Genomic DNA, 9586 nt, shown 5'->3' with positions numbered 1-9586 from the left:
TGGCTACACACAGTGATAGAGGGGTTAGGTTCTCTGCATGCTAAGCCTTGTGGGCGCTGCAAAGTTGCGGGTCTGCTACCTTTTCCTTCTAATCTCCATGTGGGGTCTCCTCCCTAGTAGCTAGCGGCAGGGCTGCCGCCCATTATTGCTCATGGCTTTTTTTTTTTTTTTTTTTGTCTCTGTAGGTTTCTTAATAGCTGCCGTTGCCATTCCTCCAGCTTAAGTCTGCAAGCTTAGCCCGGCAGCAGAGGTACTGGAGCTGCCTGCAGATCCAGGCAGGCAGCGCTGCGCCTCAGCTTGTCCTCCCGTAACGCGTGGAAGGGGTTCGCTCCACGACTGAACACTAGAAATTTCTTTGCCTGCTGCGGGAAGGGGGTGAGCGCGGCTCCTGCCTGCTGCCGCTCATGCGCCAGATCCCGCTGGCTCAGGCCCAGGGGAAGCAGAGAGGCGGCACCTCCCGCCGCTGCGCGCTGGGGATAAAGCCTGGCGCTCCCGCGCAGCCAAGCCCAGGGGGGCGCGCGCCCCCTCCCCGCCGCAGGCTCGGCGGCCCCGGGCCATGGACGACCCCCGCTGCGGCGGCACCTCTGAGTTTATAACGTCACACCATGGTGGAACAGGGGAGGGAGGAAGAGAAGCACCAGTTGCCAAGGAAACCAAGCCCCTCCTTCGCCCATTTCTCCCCCTTCACCACGTCAGAGCGGCCTCCCGCCTCGGGGGCGGGGCGCCTCGCGGCGTGATTGACAGTTGCCATAGTAACAGGCTTGTCCCGTCGCCATTTTGTCAGTTGGGGTTTTTTTTTTTTCAAATAATTTCCCTTCCCGCCCGAATTATAATTTTGCCCAGGAAATTGTCCTCGCGGGTTTTGGGGGCTTCACCCCTCGCGGGCCCAGGGACAGCAGGGAGGGGGCGAGGGGGAGGCGGCAGCGCGGGCGGGCGGGCGCAGCAAGGAGCGGTCCGGAGTACAGCCCTGGAGAAGCCGGCTCGGAAGGGGGGAGGGGGAGGAGCGGGGGGGGAGGGGGGAGCGAGCGGGCAAGTGAGCGAGGAGTTCCCGGGGGCTCGGTTCGGCGCTGCGCTCCCCCCGCTCGCTCGCTCTCGCGGCTGTCTCCGCTCTGCCTGGCCGGGGCTCAGGCCGCCGCCGCGTCCGGGCCCCGCTGCCGCCGCCGGTCGCTGCGCAGGTTTGGAACGCGCGCCATTTTGTGAGCGATAGAAAATCTGCCCGGCCAGGAAGCGCCGCGGATCCGCCCGCCGGGCCGGGCCCCCCCGCCCGACTCCCCGCGAGAGGGAGGCGCGCTGCGGGCTCCCGCCGGGGCCCCGCACCACACCGGGGCCCGAGGGCGGCTGGACTGCGGAGCGGAGGCGCTGCGGTGCCGGGGCCCCCGGCCGAAGCGGGGGAAGCGCTGTACCCAGCCGCCGCCTCCCCGGAGCTCGAGAGAGGAGGCCTCTGCCGGGATCGGGCCCCCCACGGCAGCCGGGCAGGAGAGCAGTGGCCACCCCCAACTCCCACGGGTAAGTGTCCTGGCCGGGGCCTCTCGCACCAGGCCAGCTAATGCCATCCCCTCGGCGTGGGGACAGCCCCGCTGCCATCTTAGAGAGAGGGGCCCGGGGAGTCCCCGCCCCAGCCTGCCGGGCCGGGGCCCGCTGCACCCGCGCAGCCCAGGGGAAGGTGGGACCGGCCGGGCGGCCGCAACACCCTTTTCTCCCTGACGTGAAGGTGGCGGGCCCCAGTGCTCAGGACAGGCTGCTCTTGTCGGAGGGGATCGCTCCGGTCCCGGGGCTGGGAGAGCAGGGAGATGATCCCGACTGTGCAGAGGGAAGGGGCTGGCAGGACTCTCCGGCTCTGACCTTACGATAGGTGGGAGGTGTCGGACTCTCCCGCAGCCCCCAAGGCCGGGGGAAGGAGTCAGAAGTTTAACAGAGCAGGCACCTGTTGTGGTGGTGGGTTGAGGTGCCCCGTCTGCACTCGGGTAAGTGACTTCCATGGCAGGTGTGGAAGTTGGAGGTGGGGGTGGTGGGAATACTTGTGTCACGTTACTGTCATTCTGGGGCACCCACAGAGTGCATATCTTCCAGTTGTTAGACAGCTAACTGCAATCTTTTAGGGATTTTGCTCTGTGTTGGTAAAGAAACTAGAACACACATTATCCACTTCATATATTGAATGTTTTTGCTGTAAAGCAGCTCTTTCTCTAACAAACAAAGCCCCCAAACACAACTCAGGTACTGTAATTAGACATTCCAATATTGATGTGTTTCTGACTCTTAATCAACTTTGAAGTTTCCAGTTTAGTCTTTCCAAGGACTATGTAAGGATTCTTTGATCCAGAGTCTTGAATGCTGGTGCTGCTTAGTTCTCCCATTATTCCCCAGTCAAGAGAGAAAAAAATCAAACAGATCTGTCTTTTTTTAGTTAATAAACACAGGAGATCTGTCTACAAAAAATCAACAAGCATAAAATATTTTTTTACAACACTTCTTTTCATCCTAGTGATGATGTGCTATTAGCTTGTGTTTCTAAACACTTGCAAGGATTACCGTCACTTTTATAAAAGCAGCAAAGAGTCCTGTGGCACTTTATAGACTAACAGACGTATAAGAGCATGAGCTTTCGTGGGTGAATACCCACTTCTTCTTGGAACACTTCTTTTATGTGGACAGTGTTCCAAAGTTCTATACAAGTAGAAGTTAGCTATTTTATCATTGTATTGATATCTCTGTGTTGTGTCATCAGTTTCTTTATTTTATTCCAAATGAAGAAGGCATAATCCTGAATTATTCTCATAAAACATTAACGGTTTTTTTGTAATTGCTGAATACTGTTGAAATAATTATACTCTTTTGGGTGTGATGTATTAGTAATTTCATTGCAGTATTTGAATGTTAGATGTTATCTGTCTGTTGACTACTGTTTTTCATATATTTAGTGAACTTTGTAAATAAACTATTCTGTAGACTGTCCTTGGTGTCATCAGTTCATATGAGGTATCTACAACTAGGGTGTTCTTTGTATTTGAGCTTTAAAGTCATTAACATATATGGTGCGTTAGGTTTATGTTTTCTTTCCATTAATTTTTTTGGCATATTTAGCACAAGTATCTGAAGCTTAACATCGCTTCATGCATGTGTCTTGAAGTTAATGTGTAAAGTTAATGCATCTGGTTTAGGAGTTGAATATGAGAGAGCTATTGCTTTTATAATCTTACTAAAAAGGACAGTTCCCTATTCCTAGTAACTGTGCAAGTGTTTACTAAATGAAAGTGCTTTGATATTGTTTCCAGGCTAAGGAAAAGTATGGTAGGACACAATTTGTTATGTCAGTAACAGTATTATAGTTCCTGAAATGAGATTTGTCTAGGTTTAGAACTTATCATTTTGGTTTTGTTAGGGTCGGCAACTTGAGGGAAAGAGGAGTGAATGAGGATGGTTTTAGCAAGTAGTAGTGGCGGCAAAGAGATTTCTCCGATACTTGTGCTTCAAAAAAAGTCCAGTGACTTGTAGATAGTATTCACTCTATATGGAAGGTGTAATGATGTGGTCTGTTAAGCATTTTTGAAAGTTTTGGGCTCTGTGTAGATGTTAGCACGTTAGCTAATAGTCTAGACAAGGTGCACTAACTTGACCAGTTTAGCATGTATTAAGGCATTGTAACTTGTCTAGACTAGACTTTTAAAAAGTCAGCATGTGTTTTCTAACACATGCTAGTACCTCATCTTTAAATCTTAGTCTAGAAAAGGGCTTAGAGAGAAACTTGTAACTGAGTTAAAACCTCTAGACTGTCTTAATAGCCAAAGAGTGGTGAGGTGTCTATCATGTTAACTCAAATGAGTTAGCACAGGGGTCGGCAACCTCTGGCACGCGGCTTGCCAGGGTAAGCACCCTGGCGGGCCGGGCCAGTTTGTTTACCTGCCGTGTCCGCAGGTTCGGCCGATCGCGGCTCTGACTGGCCGCGGTTCGCCGCTCCAGGCCAATGGGGGCTGCAGGAAGCGGCGCGGGCCGAGGGATGTGCTGGCCGCAGCTTCCCGCCTCCCCCATTGGCCTGGAGTGGCGAACCCCGGCCAGTAAGAGCCGCGATTGGCCGAACCTGCAGACGCGGCAGGTAAACAAACTGGCCCGGCCCGCCAGGGTGCTTACCCTGGCAAGCCATGTGCCAGAGGTTGCCGACCCCTGAGTTAGAGTAACAAGATTGAAAAGCTCTCCTTATACTCTTTAAGATGCAGGCTAACACATTTGAAACTGCTAACTGGTTCTGTTGTAGCATTCTACCTAAACAGCTTCATGTTCAGCGGGGCTTTTCAATCATGTTCAGCTAACTTAACTGGAAAACATACTTTTTATCTGTTAAGCCAGGGCTTTATAGCTACATTTCTCTTAATAGAAGAACCTGGGTAGTGAGCTAAAACACAAATGCTTCTCTATTAAATGGTGCTATAGCGTGACTGAATTTTCCTTTTAAAAGCTCTTATTTTGAGGTGTTCATAACTGTTATGGTCTGTCTTTACCTGAAAGTAGGCACATAAGCGCTCAAACTTGAAAGCAACTATTGAAAATTGGATTTACAAACAATTTAACATATTAGTGCAGTTTCAGTGGGTTTTTAGCCTTTGTATAACTTAAATGACACAGATTTTTAAAAGATGACCATTTGGAAAATTATTTCTCCATAATGAAACCCTAAATGCTTTTGGTATCTTTCTATTTTGTGCGAATTCTGGGAAACTTGTAACACTTCTGAGACTCTGAACTTTTTCAAATGAATACTGTTATTGTGGAATAACTTATTTTTATAGACCTATCATAATTACTTTTCTCTACACACTTGATTAAAATGGGTTGGGTTTATAAATCACTTTAAAAATGAGCAGTATTACACCTGTTTTGCTTCTTGAGTAGGAGTGTATTAGGGCAATCTTAACTTTTGACTGACTTTGGTTGTGTCATAAATTCATCTAAATAGACTTTACGTATCCAAACCTTTTGATATATACTGTGGTGTGTTTTGCTACAAGAATGTCCATTTTCCTATTGAAAGCTTTCCAAATTATGTGGTGTGTATTTTTGTTGTTGTAAATCTCTGCGAAAATAAGGAAACAGGTAATTCTGTTAAGAGGAATATATTCTTTTTTCATTTGTTATTGGAATGAGAGAGGAATTCTCTCTAGTATATATTGTACTGGCCATTTAAAAAAATTACATGCAACAATTTGCAACATGATCTGGACACTCTTTAGAAACAACTAACTATACCGTTCAGTGAGAATATAAGTGCAATCTAAAAATACATTAACGCTTTTTCCCAAGGTGGTGAGGTAGACATCCCCATAAAAGCTTGAATGGCTTTATTATCAACTGTACAACATGCTGTCATGTAACAGTTCGCTAGTGGTCTCCAAATATAACCTATTTGGATCATCTTTTCTCTTTTAGGGATGAAAGATTTAATTCCATTTTCTTTATGATCCTCCATCTCTCCCGAGCCCAGCTTACAAAATTTACCAGCTTATAACTTCTTTTCCTATTACAGGCATATTTCAATACTTTCAGTAAGTCTTCACTGCAGAGTTCACTTGTGTTTTAACCCAACCTCCCATCTACATACCGTTGCTTGGAGGAGGTTTAAGCTTAGGCTCTGCTTTAGCTTAGGCTGGAACCTGTCCACTTTGCAGTGAGGATGGAGGCTAAATTGCGCAAGTGCTGATAGGCTTCCCATAATTTCCCATGAAGGCCAAACAAGTTCTCCCACAATTGACTGTGAAAGAATCATCGTTAATCTTAGCCCAAAGAGAACATAAGAACAGCCATACTGGGTTAGACCAAAGGTCCATTTATCGCAGTACCCTGTCTTCCGACAGTGGCCAATGCCAGGTGCCTCAGAGGGAATGAACAGAACAGGTAATCATCAAGTGATCCATACACTGTTGCTCATTCTCAGTTTCTGGCAAACAGAGGCTAGGGACACCATCCCTGCCCATCCAGGCTAATAGCCATTGATGGATCTATCCTCCATGAACTTATCTAGTTCTTTTTTAAACGATATTATAGTCTTGGCCTTCACATCCTCTGGCAAGGAGTTCCACAGATTAACTGTGCATCATGTGAAAAAATACTTCCTTTTGTTTGTTTTAAACCTGCTGCCTATTACTTTTGTTAGTGACCCCTAGCTTGTGTGTTATGAGAATGAGTAAATAAGACTTCCTTCTTTACTTTCTCCACACCAGTCATGATTTAACAGACTTCTATCATATCCCCCCTTTGGGTATGTCTACACTACGGGATTAATCCAAATTTAGATAATTCGAATTTGGGAAACAGGTTGTATAAATTCGATTGTGCGCGGCCACACTAAGCACATTAATTCGGTTTTTAACCACATTAATTCGGTGGTGTGCGGCCACACTACCCCATTAATTTAACCACAGTAATTCGGTGGTGTGCGGCCACACTAACCCTAATTCGAATTAACAAAATCGATTTAGGCGCTACTCCGCTCGTCGAGGTGGAGTACAGAAATCGATTTTAAGTGCCCTTTAATTCGAATTAACTGGCTCTGTAGTGTGGACGGGTGAAGGGTTAATTCGGATTAACGCAGCTAAATCCGAATTAAAGTCGTAGTGTAGACCAGGCCTTCGTCGTCTCTTTTCCAAGCTGAAAAGTCCCAGTCTTATTAATCTCTCCTCATACGGAAGCCGTTCCATACCCCTAATAATTTTTGTTGCTGTTTTCTGTACCTTTTCCAATTCCAAAATATCTCTTTTTCAGATGGGTTGACCACATCTGCATGCAGCATTCAAGATGTGGGCCTACCTTGGATTTATACAGAGGCAATATTATATTTTTTGGCTTATTATCTATCCTTTTCTTAATGATTCCCAACATTGTTTGCTTTTTTGACTGCTGCTGCACATTGAGTGGATGTTTTCAGAGAACTATCCACAATGACTCCAAGATCTCTTTCTTGAGTGGTAACAGCTAATTTAGACCCCATAATTTTATATGTATAGTTGGGATTATGTTTTCCAATGTGCATTACTTTGCATTTATCAACATTGAATTTCATCTGCCATTTCGTTGCCCAGTCACCCAGTTTTGTGAGATCCTTTTGTAGATCTTCACAGTCTGCTTGGGACTTAACTATCTTGAGTAGCTTTGTATCATCTGCAAATTTTGTCACCTCACTGTTTATCCCTTTTCCCAGATCATTTATGAATATGTTGAATAGGACCGGTCCCCGTACAGACCCCTGGGGGACAGCACTATTTTCCTCTCTCCATTCTGAAAACTGACCCTTTATTCCTACCCTCTGTTTCCTATATTTTAACCAGTTACCAATCCACGAGAGGACCTTCCTTCTTAATCCATGATAGCTTACTTTGCTTAAAAGCCTTTGGGCTGGTCTACGCTGGGGGTGGGGGGGATCGATCCAAGATACGCAACTTCAGCTACGCGAATAGCGTAGCTGAAGTCGAAGTATCTTGGATCGAATTACCTGGGGTCCACACGGCGCGGGATCGACGGCCGTGGCTCCCCCGTCGACTGCGCTACCGCCGCTCACTCTGGTGGAGTTCTGGAGTTGATGGTGAGCACGTTCGGGGATCGATATATCGCGTCTTAACGAGACGCGATATATCGATCCCGGATAAATCGATTGCTACCCGCCGATATGGCGGGTAGTGAAGACGTACCCTTTGGTGAGGGCCCTTGTTAAAGGCTTTCTGAAAATCTAAGTACATTATATCCCCTGGATCCCTCTTATCCACATGCTTGTTGACCCCCTTCAAAGAATTCTAGTAGATCGTAAGGCATGATTTCCTTTTACAAAAATCATGTTGATTCATCCCCAACAAATTATGTTAATCTATGTGTCTGACAGTTCTGTTCTTTACTATAGTTTCAACCAGGTTGCTCAGTACTGAAGTCAGGCTTACCGGCCTGTAATTGCCGGGATCACCTCTGGAGCCCTTTTTAAAAATTGGCGTCACATTAGCTATCCTCCAGTCATTTTGGTACAGAAGCTGATTTAAATGATAGGTTACAAACCACAATTAGTAGTTCTGAAATTTCACATTTGAGTTCCTTCAGAACTCTTGGGTGAAATACCATCTGGTCCTGGTAACTTATTACTGTTTAGTTCAGGGGTTCTCAAACTGGGGGTCGTGACCCCTCAGGGGTTGCAAGTTTATTACACGGGGGGGTTGCGAGCGGTCAGCCTCCACCCCCAAACTCTGCTTTGCCTCCAGCATTTATAATAGTGTTAAATATAAAAAAAGTGTTTTTAATTTGTAAGGGGAGGTCGCAATCATAGGTTTGAGGTGTGAAAGGGGTCACCAATACAAAAAATTGGGAACCCCGGATTTAGTTTATCAATTTGTTCCAAAACCTCCTCTGACACTTCGATCTGGGACAGTTCTTCAGATTTGTCACCTAAAAAGAATGTCTCAGGTTTGGGAATCTCCCTCACATCGTCAGCCATGAAGACAGATACAAAGATTTCATTTTGTTTCTCCGCAGTGGGCTTATCCTTGAGTGCTCCTTTAGCATCTTGATCGTCCAGTGGCTCCGCTGGTTGTTTAGCAGGCTTCCTGCTTCTGATATACTTACAATTTTTTTTGCTATTACTTTTTGAGTCTTTGGCTAGCTGTTCTTCAAATTCTTTTTTGGGCTTCCTAATTATATTTTTATACTTCATTTGCCAGAGTTTATGCTTCTGTCTATTTTCCTCACTAGGATTTAACTTCCACTTTTTAAAAGATGCCTTTTTTGTCTCTCACTGCATCTTTTACTTTGTTGTTTAGCCACTGTGGCACTTCTTTGATTCTCTTAACAGTGTTTTTAAATTTGGGGTATGCGTTTAAGTTGAGGCTGTATTATGGTGTCTTTAAAAAGTTTCCATGCAGCTTGCAGAGATTTCACTTTTGGCATGGTACCTTTTAATTTCTGTTTAACTAACTTCCTCATTTTTGTGTAGTCCCCCTTTCTGAAATTAAATGCCACAATGGGCTGCTGTGGTGTTTTCCCAGCCATAGGGTTGTTAAATTTAATAATATTATGGCCACTATTACAAAGCGGTCCAGCTATATTCACCTCTTGGACCAGATCCTGTGCTCCACTTGGGACTAAATCAAGAATTGCCTCTCCTCTTGTGGGTTCCAGGACTAGCTGCTCCAAGAAGCAGTCATTTAAGGTGTCAAGAAACTTTATCTCTGCATCCCGTTCTGAGATGACATGTACCCAATCAATATGGGGATAGTTGAAATCCCCCCTTATTATTGAGCCCCTCTAATCTCCCTGAGCATTTCACAGTCACTATTAAGAGCCATGAGATATGTCCCCCTCCCCCTGCCACAAACACAGACGAGTGCAGAAATGGGGAGGACACAGTAAAATGGGTATGGTTTTGCAATGGGGATGCTCACACCTGGACTAGGCTAATTAATGTACCCTTAAAGTGAAATGTTTCCCCATCCCCAAAGAGAGAATATTTAATCATCGGATTTGTTGTTACTTTGGGGCAACAGTTTGAAAAATCTACAAATTGATGCACGAGGGCATTACTTTTCTGCACATTTTAGTTGAGATGCCTAGAAATAATCTA

The 9586-nt window shown here is 45.9% G+C and overlaps 1 protein-coding gene across 2 annotated transcripts in view; it reads left to right on the top strand.

The window, feature by feature from the left end:
* The first annotated feature begins 1022 nt into the window (after positions 1-1022).
* LOC112105531 (dual specificity tyrosine-phosphorylation-regulated kinase 1A) overlaps positions 1023-9586 on the top strand; it is a 116729-nt gene continuing 108165 nt past the window's right edge. The window contains exon 1 of one of the 2 annotated variants that reach the window (XM_024198370.2): positions 1023-1506. The gene's annotated coding sequence lies outside the window, so the exon portion shown is untranslated. Of the gene's footprint in view, positions 1507-1934; positions 1965-9586 lie in introns of those variants that run through there. The other variant, XM_024198371.2, reaches the window with a different exon arrangement.

This window comes from Terrapene carolina, unplaced genomic scaffold (assembly GCF_002925995.2).
Source record: "Terrapene carolina triunguis isolate 2854851 unplaced genomic scaffold, T_m_triunguis-2.0 Scaffold31, whole genome shotgun sequence".
NCBI lineage: Eukaryota > Metazoa > Chordata > Testudines > Emydidae > Terrapene > Terrapene triunguis.
Note: the sequence above shows the minus strand (reverse complement) of the source record. Positions and strands in the feature narration are given on the sequence as shown.